Source organism: Neopsephotus bourkii, unplaced genomic scaffold, assembly GCF_033783945.1.
Source record: "Neopsephotus bourkii isolate Nb327-2 ecotype Australia unplaced genomic scaffold, CSIRO-AGI_Nbou_v1 NB_911, whole genome shotgun sequence".
Classification (NCBI taxonomy): Eukaryota; Metazoa; Chordata; class Aves; order Psittaciformes; family Psittacidae; genus Neopsephotus; species Neopsephotus bourkii.
This window is the reverse complement of record NW_026901405.1, coordinates 35,001-50,027: the sequence shown is the minus strand read 5'-3', so window position 1 is coordinate 50,027 and position 15,027 is coordinate 35,001.

Here is a 15,027-nt window from a genome sequence, read left to right as displayed (position 1 = left end):
CTGCTGTCTGAAATAGCTGCCAGGACCTCAAGCTATGATGGGCAAGGAGGGAATATAAAGGAGCACACAGACCTCAACTGTTTTGGTTTCTCTCCTTCCTGTACTTCACTAGTGAGGTGACTACCAACACATGGCAGATAGTAATGACAAGCAGCACTACAGATGAGACCCTGAGCCTTGCTTGCTGTAATGATGCAAGCAGAAGCATACCAATCCGCATTTAAGTACAGCCCTTATACTCTCACAGTTTGCTAAGGGGGAACAGCAGCAGCTGGTCAGTTTATAGCAGTCAGAAAGTGGTACCAGAAGGACTTGTGGCTGTTAGCTAGGCAGAGAAGAGCAAGATGGGCATCTTCCTTTTCTTCCCCAATCTGCCCGATTGCACAACTGCGTGATTAACCTTTAATCCAGTGATCATCAGGTCTTTCAACATCAGAATGAACAGAAAAACTTGTTTCCAGATGTTACTGCGCTAAGTGCAATGTGCGTGTACTGGGATTAGATAGAGGAAGTCGCAAAGAATAGTTGCTATGTTTCCTTTACTGTCTGCTTTCTAAGATATAAAAAGCAAAAATAACAGATTCCATAACCTTAAAAGCTTCCATAAAGCAACACACTTACATCTCAGAATTGCCAGAAAGCCTGCAGCCCACCAGGATTCAGCACATAGGCTTTGCTAACCAGACCTTCTGCACAAGAGCAGGAGTAAAAACAGATGCAGCCGGCACAAAACGTTCAGGGTGCTAGTCCCAATCCTACTGTGAGCATATTAAGCAAGTCATTTTACCTTTCTGTCTCCATTTCTTTATCTGTGAAATGGAAATGCTGATACTTGAGTAGAGGAATTCAAATGAAGGAGTACATTTCAGGCAGGCTCTAAAATGCAAGAGCAGTGATTGTCAGAGACCCAAGACAGCCCAAAATAGCTGCAAGAATATTTCACCTACATCCTTGTTAGACTCCAGCTGTTCCCAGAGGTGAGAGATATTAACACAACAGTTCCTCTTGCAGATTTAGTCTGTCTTAGAAGGAACTGAAGTCAGCCCAGGCAAGGCTGTCACCATCAGTGACCTAAATCATTCCCCTTGCAATTTAATATTCAGTCTAAGAATGACTCTGAGTATTTACCCCAACGAGTTTTAGCAGGCATGCTTCTTGAGAAGCTTACTACCCAAACACTGAGAAAACTTCAATTCGCTATTTTATTCTAGCTATAAGCTAGTTCACCCCCTGCTTTTCTTGTGTTAGCACTGTTCTTAAGTTTAAATAGCCCTTTTCCCTCCCTGTGCTCTATTTTGTCTCAGCATATTTCCAGAAGTCAGCTGCATCCCTTCAATGTCCCTTCTGTCTCAGGGTCTGCCCAGTCCCTGCTCCTACCAAGGGCTCACTCTGAATCCCAAAGCAGAGCTGTAGCAGAACTGACGCAGCCTTCATGCCATTATAATCCTAGTACTTATTAGGCTTTTTTTCCCCCCCAGGAGTACACAGTAGGAGAGTGCACTGATTGCCAGGAAGAGTAAAACAACACTGGAACAGGTCACAGAAGCGCGGTGTTCCTTTACAGAGTATGCAACTGTGCATTATTATTTCCATTGCAAAAGAGGAAAGCAGAACAGAGAACATTTCTCTTTGCATAAAAACACCATGGTAGAAGACTTGGGTGCACAAAAGATGCAAAACCCCAGCCAGGTCAAGGATCCCATATAAACTTTATCCTATGGAAACAGAGGCAAACTCAGGAACTCTCCATCTTTGTGGTCAAACACTGGGTGGTAACACTAGTTATGTTCATAGCTACATCAAATCCCTGACACATACATTTCTTAGATTACCTTCAGACATTAAACTGGGGGGAGGTCAAGGTGGAAAGAAAGAGTAAACACTGAGTTCAGGAATTAGATTATGGAGGGAAAAATAGGGCTACCCAAACGCACACGCCTGCTTTCTGCACATAGCAGAAGTTCTACCACATTTACAGCAAAGCCCAGCTCCAAAGTCTTCAGTTCCAGGTTTGCCCTCTCCCCTGTGGCTACACCAGTCACATATCACAGCATCTGCCACTGTGTTGATGCGGACAGCCACAGCATGTAGTGAACTCCCATACACCCACACAGCTCTACATCTTCATCTATCCGATCCTCCAGACCCAGTCACAGCACCACCACTCCTCCTGATGTTCAGCTCCCCCACTTTCCACCCTCTTGAGGTGGTAAAGCACCCACTGCCTGTGTGCTCCAGAATTCAAGCTTCATTGCATTATGTCTCTTTAACAACTATAGAATACAGCAAGACTCTTCACAGCGGTCTTGCCTCACCATCTGACTCTCTCAGTTGGCTGGCTTTGCTAGGGTATCAGAAAAGGATGTGTAAGTATCCCAGACAGGGAATTATAGGATGACTAGTCCATGTTAAAAAAGTTTCTTCCTAATCCTGTCAGATGCTGCTTGCCTTAAGCCCTGAAGCTGTAAGATATCGATCACCATCTCCTTTTATCCTGCACAACAGAGCTCTGTTTATTCTCTAATTCCTTGGCCATCCTTAATCCCACTCACTTGACAACCTGAGCGATCTCCGGTGGCACTGACTTCTGCTGCCCTAGTTAGGAGGAAAGTGCAGATGTAGTTCTGCATTTCAGGCAACTGTTAGCTTGTCAGGGAAAAAATGAAGAGAAGATTTGACCCAGTAGCCTCTACTCCATACTAGAGTTCATCTAATGCCTGTGTGTGCATGAGCCAGCAAACCACTGCAAGAGGTAAGGCTTTGCTGACCCTCAGAATGACTAGAAAAATCACATCTAGGTTTCTTGGGGTATGCCTGATGCTACTGAAGGGAGTGGTAAGGTCAGCAAGTGGGCTGATATTAAGGAGAAGCCGGTTTACACTCTTCACCTGTGCTAAGACCACTTTTATTTCAGGAACTGGGAGAAATGAAGTAATCTCAGAGTACCTGAGCTCACACCTTCCACAGGAGACAGCTGCCACCAGAATACATTGCACACTACCACACTGAGCTTCACATTTTGCACCCTCAGCAAGGAACCCAAGACAAAAATAATATATTTTGAGTAAGAAAACCCTACCCCAACACTTTTGATCTCACAACCTAAATACACATGTTCAGGTTTAAATTCCCAGCCTTTTTCCTCTTATAAAGCCCAATTTAAGATAACTACTATCTCCCACTCACACAGTACTGTCCTGCACTAGTCGCCATTTCACTTACCTTTGGTGCACTCTTCCATGCACAGCAATATCAGGCTGGGAGGATCCTGTTGGAAGTCTTTCCCCAAACTGCAGGGATGCAGTTATATTCATCACTGATCCCAGATACTCACACATTCAGACCATTTTGATACTCTTGCCTGATCCCTTGGCATAATACAGGCTGTGGATTTCATGTAGTGCTTCCTGAAGCAGCCCGTGAATCCTCTGGGCATTTTCTTAAAAAAGCCAGTCTCAAAGTTTTAAATCCACCTCAGTGTACTACAACTTCCACAGGATGCAGCAATCAGTATTATTCCAGCCAACCACATACTATTGATTTATACAGCAGCATGATAAGATTGTCAATGGTTTCTATTCCAATCTTCATGCATCATCTTCACACTTTTTAATTTTTGAGGGGTAGAAGAAAGATAAAAAGCTGAAGTCCCTGATAGGTTATTGAGCAGAGGGGTTTAGTACAGAAGACTTCTATTCTCTTCCCCGTTGCTGATTGTTGTTAATCAGGAACCCATCAGGGTGATCAAACAGTCCAAACTGGTTCCTCCAAGCTGTAACCTCACATAAGCAACAGCACATACTGCAGGGCTGGGGTCTTACCCTGCCAGAAAGGCATCAGTGGCAGGGCCCACCATCCCATGGACAACTCTGCTTGGCTTTTATGTGGCAGGACTAAGTCTGCTGGTTCCGCAGCAGTGGCCAGGAAAACCTCTCCTTGTTTTTCCAGGTTAAAAACTGATGGTTTAACCTCAGTCTTTGTACTCTGTCCTTTGAGACAGCTCCAGGCTTGCATGAGCACACCACTGCTCAACTGGGAGATACCCTGTCATCCATTGGCTCCTGCAAGGGCTTTTGTTGCCATGCTTCCCTCACCAGATAGGACACTCTTGCAAAACATCTTTCTACACAATCTCCTCAGAAAGGAGGCCATCTTCAGCTATGGCTTAGTGGTTGAATACAACCCTCATAGACAGTAAGCACAGACAGAGAAAAGAAAGAACTGAAGCATATGATCCTGGCCTTTTTATAGCTGTCCTTGAGGCATGCCTCTTCCTTTGTTATCCCCTGAGTGTGTCCACCCTACACACAGGTGGGTCTCATCAGTTACTAAACACCATTGCCCACATCTTCCATCCATTGCCTTCTAATCAGGCCTGCAGCAATGATACCCCCCTCCACATCTGCAGGAGGTTAAGGGTGGGAAGGTGAAGAGATTTGGGTTGCTTTGATGACCAGAGGAAACAGAGAAGATGAGGATCTTGTCCAAACTCCCTGTAAAATGCTTTATAAAGTAGGCTGCCAAGCAGTCCTTTAGTCTGCCTGTCAGTTTCCATACCCTTTGCTGTCCCCCTTAGACTGTGTTGCCTCTCGGCTTGTCTTCTTTAGGCCATGGGGATTGGCAAAGGCCATCTCTTGGCACAGGAGCATGCAGTGGCTAACATGAAGAAGCCCTGATCTCAGCACGGCTGAGACCAGCATTCAGAGCAAATGCTGCCACAGCAACCTTGGTGGATGTGTTTCAGATCTGAATACCCCCTGAGCACAATATAGAGGACAATGCAGCTGAAAGAGGGAAGATGTGTGCACCCAACTTAGGATATTCACCTCTTTAGAGTCAGCATTGATAATTATCTCCAGAGAGCAACTCAGAGCATCTGTCTCTCTGCATTGACTGTACAGTGAATTAAGACATGCTGTCCTTTTAACACAAGCTAACCTAACTTAGATGCTTTGAATTAGACAGTGTGAATGGAGCTTCTTTCTTTCCCTCCCTCAATAATTTCCTAGTGTCACTTAAATGCTAAAGAAATCACATGGAAAATTGGGCAGAGATAGTATATTGGTGTCACTGACATCTGCCTGAGTATACAGCTGGGGATTTTAATAATCATTTTTTCCATCGGAGCTTGAGGGACTGGGCACTGGGGTGGGGGGGTGGGGATAAAAACCCAAGTGTTTTGTAGCTTCCTGTTTGAATTAATCTCCTGTGACAACTGCTGATTTGGGTTTGTGATTCAATCCTCCATATGTCTAGCTCTATTGGTCAATTAAGTGCAGGAGGTGATTGGGAGAAGCAGTGATGCTCAGACTGATTATAAGAGGAAGCATCACACAGCATTTAGGACATGCAAAGCTGGCTGGCACGCTTGGCATTCACACGGCCAAGCTGAGCATGAGGTAGCTGCTGCTTTTCAGGTCAAGGAGATGCTCTTTGGCTCCTACAGGGACAAGACACAGCTGCCTGGCTGTTGACCATTTGTGAGCAAGAAGCACCATTGCAGGGAGGGAGCAAACAAGCATGAGGAATTATGGGGAGCAGAGGATCAAAGAACAAATAAAAGACTACAGGAATATGAATAACTTCTTCCATTACCAATTGATGTAGGAAGACAGATACAATCTAAAGCAGAAAGGTTAGGAGTAAGGGACCAGCAGAAAAAATGAGAATCAGCTTAGAATAATCCAGGTTAGTGCATGTGAGGGAAAATAAATGGAAATCAAGACATTGAAAGAGAGGTAGAGATGGAATTTGGTAATGATCAAATGAGGGCTGTGGCAGATAGCGAACAGACAGTTTAGTTACACATCTGCAGTGCTCTATAGTAGCAGCAGAAAGAAAAAGAGTTAACATAATGGTGTGCTTCATCTGCAGAGAAATCATGTCAGAAAGCAAGGAGGTGCTGGCTCTCTGTAAGGACCTGGCAGGATAGCACCTGGAATACTGCCCTCAATTCTGGGCAACATGCATTTACAAAAGATGGTGATGAGCACAGGGAACAGAGAGAAGACCAGCAGAAAAAAAAAATATGATTAAGGGTCTGAAAGCACTGACATATGAGAAGAGATTAAAATAATTAAATATGTATTGCTTGGCAAGGGGTAAGATTAACCATCTACAAGTGTGTAAATACCAAGAAGGTAGAGGAATTGTATTAAGGGGTATAAATGTAAGTGTAATAGAGCAAAAGTAAATACAGGCTCAATATTAAAAAAAATAATAATAATAATCCACAGCCCTGAGTTTTATTTTTTTAACTCTCCTTGACAAGGTGAAGCTTATGGCTTTCTGCAGCTGTAGTGGCATGAAAAGAACAGGGTTCTACTGCCTCGGTGGCAAGTCCCACAGATACAGACCCAGAGAAGAAGGTAATACCACAGGAATCACCATCAGTTAGGAACAGCCCAATCTGGCCTGCAGAGAGCTCAGCAGAAGCCAGAGCTGTAGCAGACCTATGAGCTAGCTGCTGTAGCAGAAGGTAGCATGGAAAAGGAATGGAGATCACGCTGTCTTCAAAGGGCACCCAAACCCCACTTGTCTGGGGTGCAGGAATTGGTGTTAGCTTCTAACCATCTCCTTCCATCACCCACTTTGTACCAGCTAAACCAGGAATACACTGGGATGTGCTTCCCTACCACTCTGTTCTGCAAGGGATCTTCCCATCTTGGCTTGCTGTGCTGTGGGAACCCAGTGGTACAGCCCCACATCAGTCACAGAGCCATCATCAGAGGGTAAGCTCTGCAGTGCCCTGAAAAGTGCTGCTGGCACCACTGCAGCAAGCTCGCCAAAATTGGTCTTGTCACTTTAAATACATTAGACAATAAATCATCCCTCTGAGACTTCCCCAAAGGAAAAACAGGGAGAAAAAATAGCACTTAAAAGCCCTTTTCTATTACAAAGCCTCTGGGGAACTTTTAAACTTGGAGAGCTTTTTTAGTGAATTTTATGCTTTTTTCCCCCCCTTTGCCTGCCTTTATTATCAGTTGCTAACATTAGCCTTGCCTTCCCATGACCAAACTCTCAGGCTCTCTTTCCTTTTGCTTTCCTTTCTTAAGTTTCTCCCCCTTTTCTCTCTCACCCCTATATATGCACACACAAATGGCTGTAATGTCCATATAATAGTCTCTTTCCCATTTAGCATCTCCTTTTAAATTGAAATTACTCTTTGCCAATATTGCTTTCTTCCATATCACTATCCCCTTTCCGGCACTTCTGTACTCCCCCCTCTCATCTGTCATTCTTCATGTCTGGTTGTATTGCAACAACTTCAAAACCCTTTTGCTGCTTTTAGGAGGACTATGTAAATTGTGCAGCTTGAACTTATTTTTACAAAGCACTCTGGTGGGTTTCCTTCTTATAGAGGATATTCCTTCACCCTTGCCTTAGGAGTCATCGAGCACTATTGACCTAGAAGAGCAGTATTTAGTCCCACCATTACAGCTCTCCAGTACCAGCTTTTCCCAAGTGGACTAAGGAATAATGTTTCCTGGATTTTCCAGCACTTGGGAAGTCAAGTACGGCTATTTAACCAGATTTCCTATGTAACACTTAAACCATTTTCCTACTTACTGTCTTGTTTTGGCCTTAGAAACTTGATCATTAAAACCTCGAGGAATGAGTCCAGTCTAGCTGTGTGCCTTTCTAGAGCTGTGTGGGAGAAGTGAGCAGCCTTTTCCTTGTATATGAGGATATTGCATCTTCAGTCATATATGTGGGTTGTTTACCAGTGCAGGAAGAGGGAATGTAAGTTGAGGGCAAAATTCAGTCAAAATTCAGTAAGTTACAACTCTGTGAAACAACCTGATGATTTTCCATAGGCACCATGCAAGGAACCAAATACACCTGTCAGCATCCAGCCATCATAAAGCAAATCTTATACCACGCCTGACCTAGCAGAGTCCTGCAGGACTGTTACAAGTTAGTTTTGTTGTGGTGGTGTTCCTATGGGTGCAAGCCCAAGCTGACCTTGTGATCTACAGCTCCACATTGCTGCCACCTGAGTGCCAACATTGAAATGGTGAGAAATGCTACTTCTACAGAAGTACAAGACACAGTAGAAGATAGCAGCCTGACTAATAATGAAGTTAAACATCTTTAGCACTGACAACCAGCCCAATAAGGCACCTCTCTAAACAGCACAAAATATGGTACTTTTTTATCACTAGGGACAGCAAGACAGTTGGGACAGCAATAGCAAACACACTTGGTAGCTCTGTCCTTTGCACAGTGTGCTGGATTTGACCTGGATAGGGGATGAATTAAAGGAGCAGGAATCACGACAGTTAGTTGGCACCACATGAGAAATTGGACAGGCTGAAGCACAGCAAAGAAAATGGAGATGGGAAGAGAAATAAAACATTTACTTTGGTATCTTGTGGCTTCCTGGTCTCCTCAATGGTCAATAATAGAATGCTTTGGGTTGGAAAGGACCTTAAGATCATCTAATTCCAACTCTCACACTACACTGTGTCACCCAAGGCTCTGTGCAACCTGGCCTTGAACACTGCCAGGGATGGAGCATTTACCACTTCTCTGGACAACCTGTGTCAGTGCCTCACCACCCTCACAGTAAAAAAACTCTTTCCTTATACCTAACCTGAACTTCCCCTGTTAAGTTTGAGCCTATCACCCCTTCACCTATCACTACAGTTCCTGATGAAGATTCCCTCTCCAGCATCCAATATATCCAATGAGTATCCAGTATTCATACTTAGAAGTGAAAGGCCATCCTCCTCTTCTCTTGCCCATGCCTTCCCCTCCTATCTAACTCCTCCTCAGCCACAGCCTGAGTGACCAAATCTCAGCCTCAGGACAGCCAGGGAAAAGGTGTGGGACACACAAACATGGAGCACTAAAGCCTGAGTGAAAGGAAACATTACATCCTGGGCGGTTGTCCAAGGATGTGGGAGGTGGGGACGGAAATGAAAGGTCTGTGTTCTCTCTAATCATTTCCGCCACAGTAAGAGTGCGACATACACCAGTGAATCGTGGCCATTAGAAATGAACCGCTGGTGGCTGGCAAATTGTAAATGAGAGAGCCAGAGTGAGAAGAGAGAAAATCAAAGGGGGGACGAGGTCACGTTTTATTTCACTTGTAGCGCTTTTCAAATTCAGCCCTAACCAAACTTGATTAAAGTAAATCCCTTTTTTACAGCCTGTGGAGTCTATAAGATTATGGTGTTAATGGAAGTGTGATTCGATCCGTCAGTAATGGTGCATGTCGGGGCCAAGGCGCCTCAGACAAGTCCATTTTTTAAGACGTATTTATTGGGTTTTCCCCCCTCCCTTTACTTTCTGTTCTCTGCATTGCGGTGTTTAATTGAACAGTTTAAAGTGATTCTTCTTCAAGGCCCATTAATTGATTCTATTTGTGTATTCTCCAGGGGTCAAGGGGAAAATATATAATAAAACATAAGCTCCAGGTCTGAATTTGTCACAGGTCCCACCTTTCCACAAACACAAAGCACCTGTCATCTTCAGCATTTCAGATTTCTTCTCTTCCTACCCTTACTCCCTGCCACTAGTGCTCTCACATGTTAATCTCTCTGCTTTTCCTTTTCCACTGTTTATCTCTCAAATTTGCCACCCTTATTGGGAGGACAAGGCAGCAATCTCCTTCATTCTTCTCCTACGTGACAAATGCCACATTAGCTTTAAAATGCCACTTTGTTTTTATGGACTGCAAATAACTTCCCCTACTCCAAGCTGTGTGGAGGGTAGGGCACTGAGTTACATGTATTTGTAAACTGGTGGTCCTCAAAGCTCAGGTAATTTCCTCTACAACTGAGGGTGATTTTCACGAGTTTATTAGGAAACACTTCCTGAGCAGTCTGCCTCTTTCCCACCACCAACCCAACAGGGCACTTGAGTCTCTGCATGACACTCAAAAGCTGCTCCTTTGTGCCACTGGGTCTGCAAGTGGACACTATTTCCTTCTCAGCTTCCCCTAACATTCAGGTAACCAGCTAGTCCAAATAAATATATATTGAGATGGGTTCATTTACCTCAGATACTGCAATGCCATTTGTTTCCTTCAGCCCCAGTTCCACTCCCTAAAGCCACCCCTGAAGACAATTTCTTTCCTGATCCTGAATCCCTTACACTCCCTTTTCATGCTACTCTTCTGCAGAAGTACATTTCTTCAAATAGGGTTTTCAAAACATAAACAAAGATTATTTTTAAATGACAAAATGCACCAAAGAATTTTTCATCCTCCCACTCACTTCACTCAGATCCCTTCCACAACCTGCCTCTAAATTAATACAAGGAAAAAGACACTTATGTTTCCATCTTCTCACTGATGTGGTCTGGGTGAGAGATCACTGCCACAGCTAGGACAGTTCTTCGGGGGTGCAGCCTTCCCAATTGTTTTCACACAATCTTGAGTTTGTTTTGGAATTCAGCATTGTATAACATACTGGAGAGGACCAAATCAAATAGAAACCCTTTACAAGTAGACCTCTTGTCCTCTTTGCTCCTGGCTGCAGATAAAAAATTCCCTTCTACACTACAGCTGATAGAGACGTTATGGACATAGAATGTAATTACCCACAAGTGGAAGTCTGCCTTACTCCCTTTCCTCTTATGACAAGTACTATGGTATATTTCAGTAGGCAGACTTTCAGATTTATGTCTGAAATCATAGAAAGGGAGGATACACTAACATTGTGCAGAGAAAGAGGTTACTGTAAAGGCAAAATACTCATCAACAATCTTCTGCTCTAAGCTAAACTTTCCATAGAAGGTTGAAAATATGAATCCTGAGCAAGTTAGGTCTATACTGACCTCCTAAGCTCTGGCCAGAAGAAAAGTTATGCACTTGGAGATGCAGTCAGACCTGTGGCACTGATCACTGGAGCAGAGTTTCCCAGGTTGAGGTGGCAGTTCACTGATAAGCTCTTTTGGTAAGGCACAGGGACATCACTGTGAGGTGAATATGCTCATCTAGTTATTTTTAGGAAATAAGAACACGGTGTCTTGGTCTTTTCCTGTTATCCTCATCTTCTGGCTCTAATTTTACACGTGTATTTGGAACCACCACCTGGTCTTTTCACTACCTTCTTCCTTGCTCCACCAAGATATACTTCTGCTGAGATCTCTCTGATGTTTCTGCTGAGTTACACTCCACAACACCTCTTCCTGGTGATTAGACTCTCCTACAGCAAATGGGGCCATCTCATTTTCTTAAAGGTTAACAAGACAGTATCCTTGTAACAGGAGCTTCCTACATTTGTAAGTATGGTGATTTTTGGATTAAGTTCTCCAGAGAAGTCTGACCAGCTGTGATCTAGGCTTTTATCTAGTATTTTCACTGTAATAGCTGGATTTCCAGGTTGCTGTCTGCAGTGTCCACAGTACAGAGTTCCATACTGTGGCTCTTGACCCCACAGAGTAATCTTCTAAACTTTCAGTTACAGCCACACTCTGTCAAACAAGATTAAAGTAAAATTTCCTCCATGCATACACATGCAAATATACAACACCATTCCTCCCACATTCTCCTGTCAAGGTTAAACACCTGACAAGTCCATTATCACCTGAATTCAAAGAATCCATCCACTCCCCAAGAGTTTTCATCTGCATACATCTTGATGTCGCTTAGCAGTCTTTCCTATCCTTTGTGTTTCAGCTATAGTTTCATTTCAGCATAACCTTGACCTGCCTATGTTACTGGAGCAGATCTCCATCTCACCGTCCACCCTCCCCCATATACATATGAAACTCACTGTCCTCCCTTAGCTAATATATACAAAGGAATCAATCTGCCAGGCACACATACCCATGCAGCTTCAGCAAATTAACCTTGCAGAGTAATTAGGGCAAGAGCCATGGTGTTGGTATCATGGCCTCGTTTTGCTGCTCTAAGCATCAAAAAACTAGCACAGCACAGCTACCAGTTAAAATCAATAGCCCACTGTATTAATAAGAATAAAGTTAACCAAGTTATTCCTTGCCCCTGTGATGGACTAGAAGCATGTACAGAGGAGACAGGAAGAGTCTGGAGGTCCCTATTAATATAGCTTTGACAGAGACCAGGCTTGAAGGGTGGCTGCTCTTCAGTGGAGGCTCTCAGAGGCTCAAGCAGAGGACAGATTTACTGGGCAAGATCATAAGCCGTTGCCAAATAGTCTTTCCAGGCCTGCCATGGTCTAGGAGCCGTGGAAGTCGGGCAGTTTCTATTTGCACTGCATAATTGGCGGAGCCTATCACAACATTGGGAATGCCAGCTGCTGCTTTCTGCTCAGAGCTAATGCCACCTGATTGATTTAATATTGTAATGAATATAATCCTTTCTTGCCACCCCACTCCCCACACAGTCAGCCAGCAGTTAGAGAGAACAGACGCTACAGACAAACCTTCCCAAGCAGGTGGTGTGGAGTGCCTCAGCTCTTCCACTGACTGAGCAGGTCAGTAATGTGCTCCAGAGAGAGAACTGGGATGCGTGCCAGGGAAACACACCCATGCACACAGTTTTCTTTCACCTAAGAGTGGCCTGTAGATCTGCAGAGATGGTAAATGCGTGGACAACAAGGTGTGACTGCAAGTGAAGGACAGAGAACATCACTGTAGGAATATACCCTCAGCTCAGATTTACTCAGATTTACTGCCCTGGAAGGACAGTAACTTCTGACAAAATCTGGTCATCCTGGGACTTGTGGCCTACCAAAGAGCAGGCAGGCACAGCCAGAAAGGGAATGAGTTCTGCAAGACAAACATGGCTGAAAGAGCTGGACTAAATATGGAGCTTTCGTCAGGATAAATCAGACTATGGCAATGAGCAGCTCCGCCAACCACTGTTACGGAAAGAAACAAAAGGGAAGGGAATGGGAAATACTGCTCCCCTTCACACAGCATCTAGGGATCACAGCCTAGAGGTAGGAAGGAAATCTGATGCTTCTAGACTCTCTTTGCTGGTGCAAGACCAAAGACGACGTGAAGCTCAGCTTTACATTCAACAACAGAATCAACACTGGTCTCAAACTGGACTTTAATAATCATGTTCAGTGGGTACTCTGAGAGGATGCCCAAAGAATAAGGCAGCATTCAGAAGAGCTACTTTAGTGTCACAGCTGTAGGGAAAGTATACAAAAGATGAGAAAGGAGTCTGGAAGCTGCCGAGAGACAGTGATGTTTATCTAACAAAGGGTGAGACAGATGGAGAGAATCAAGAAATCTTAGGATGTGGAGGGAGAATGTCGTTCTTTAGAAAACAAGCGCTACAGGTATTTGCTGGCTTTGGACAGATTTCATTTGCTGTTCCCACCACAAAAACAGGTAGTTATCCCCAGACAATTTGAGCCCTTATGTTTTAGGCCAAATTCTTCTAATGGACCTGATTTCAGAGCCTGTAGCAATCTGCAAGTTGCAGAAGGTGCCTGCAGTTGGTCAGATAGTCTGCCACATAATACGCCAACACCATTTTCAGATTGTAAAGTGTTTATGAAGATATTTTGGTGACATAAATCTGTACCCAAACACACACAAAGAGAGCTCTCTTTAGAGTGTCACATACTGTCAGTGTCGTTAAGTAGTTGGTCAAATCAAACATTTCCCTTCCTGCCCATCTTAACTGAGTGCTTTCCAAAACCCAGAATAATTAATGTGCAATACATCCAACAGAAGCTGTGCACAGGAACTATCACTGATGCACAAGCCACGATACTGAAGGTACACTATCATCCAGATGAGCTGCCACCTGGAGTGGACAGATGGAGATGAAGGGGAGGAGGGAGAAAAGCCAGTTGAGTGAATGGTTTCATTAAGCTGCAAGGAGAAAAAGATGTAGGAATGAGAATCAAGAGTCTTTAGACACCAGAAACAAGTCAGTGTGCTTGTATCCCTCAGTGGAAACAAGGACCTTTGCCCCATCCTGATAAAAAGTTTTGTTGGTCTCCTACCAAGAAAGAAATAATGATATAATGACATCCTGACTTTTCTCCCTCATCCTTTGGAAGTGCTTAAGGAAAGACACGCTCCTCCCCAGCCCAATCCATCCCTTACAAAAGACACAAAACACCCTGGGGCAAGTCTTCAGAGAACTGGCTAGTTTAGGTCCCCTGCCAGGGTGAAGAGGCTCAGTAAAAGTGCTTGTCTCTCATATTAATAATACCAAGTCTATGGGTATTAATCCCAGGCTCTCAGTGACCTGGAACACCAGCTATGCTAACAACAAACTTAAAGTCACAAAGATGACTAAGTGTGAAACCAGATTTAAAGATTTAGCAGCTATTCTCAGCAGTCTCCTGTTTAGGCAAAATGTGTCAAAGGCATTTGGAAACTACTGAGAGGTGCTCTGAAATGGCAGCCGATTTCATGGCTGACAATGAAAAGCAGAGCAAGGGGCTTATCTCAGTGATAAAAATGAGCAGAAGGAAAACTGCCACCAGCTACAAGAAAGAGCTGATCTGACTTCCTCAATGAAAACACTGCTTCCTTTGCCAGGGTCACCTGCCCCATCCTCCTACAGAAAACCCCATTTCAGAGGAAGGAGGGAAGGCATTTGAAAAGGTGAAACAAGAAGAACTAGAGGACCCTAATCGTGAATCCTGATGTCTGCAGAAGCTCTAGGCACCCACCCCCTTCCCCTGTCCATTACAGCACAGAGACACTCCAATCTGCTCAGGTAATGACCAGAGGAAGCACATTTCCTATCCTCAGATCTGCTGCCACTCTTGAGTTTGCAGCAGACAGTTTGTAATCAGGAAGCCTGTCAAGGGAGACCAGAGCCTTTAGCAGAAAAGAGGAGTTAATTGCATAACAAGGGATTTAAAATCTTTGCAAAGGGTGACAATAAAAGAAACAATTACAGAGTTTAACCACTGCTGCTGGCACCGTGGTGAATGTCATTTGTCCTTAGCTCCACAGATATAGTTCAACAGTGCACGCTTATGGCTGATGCTTCAGTTTGCTTGTGGTTTTGGAACGTCAGCAGAAGTTTTGTTTCCAACTCAACCAAATCATTTTTTCTATTTCAAGCGTTTAATTAAAAATGATTAGAGGTTTTATTTTTCAAGAAACGTTGATTCC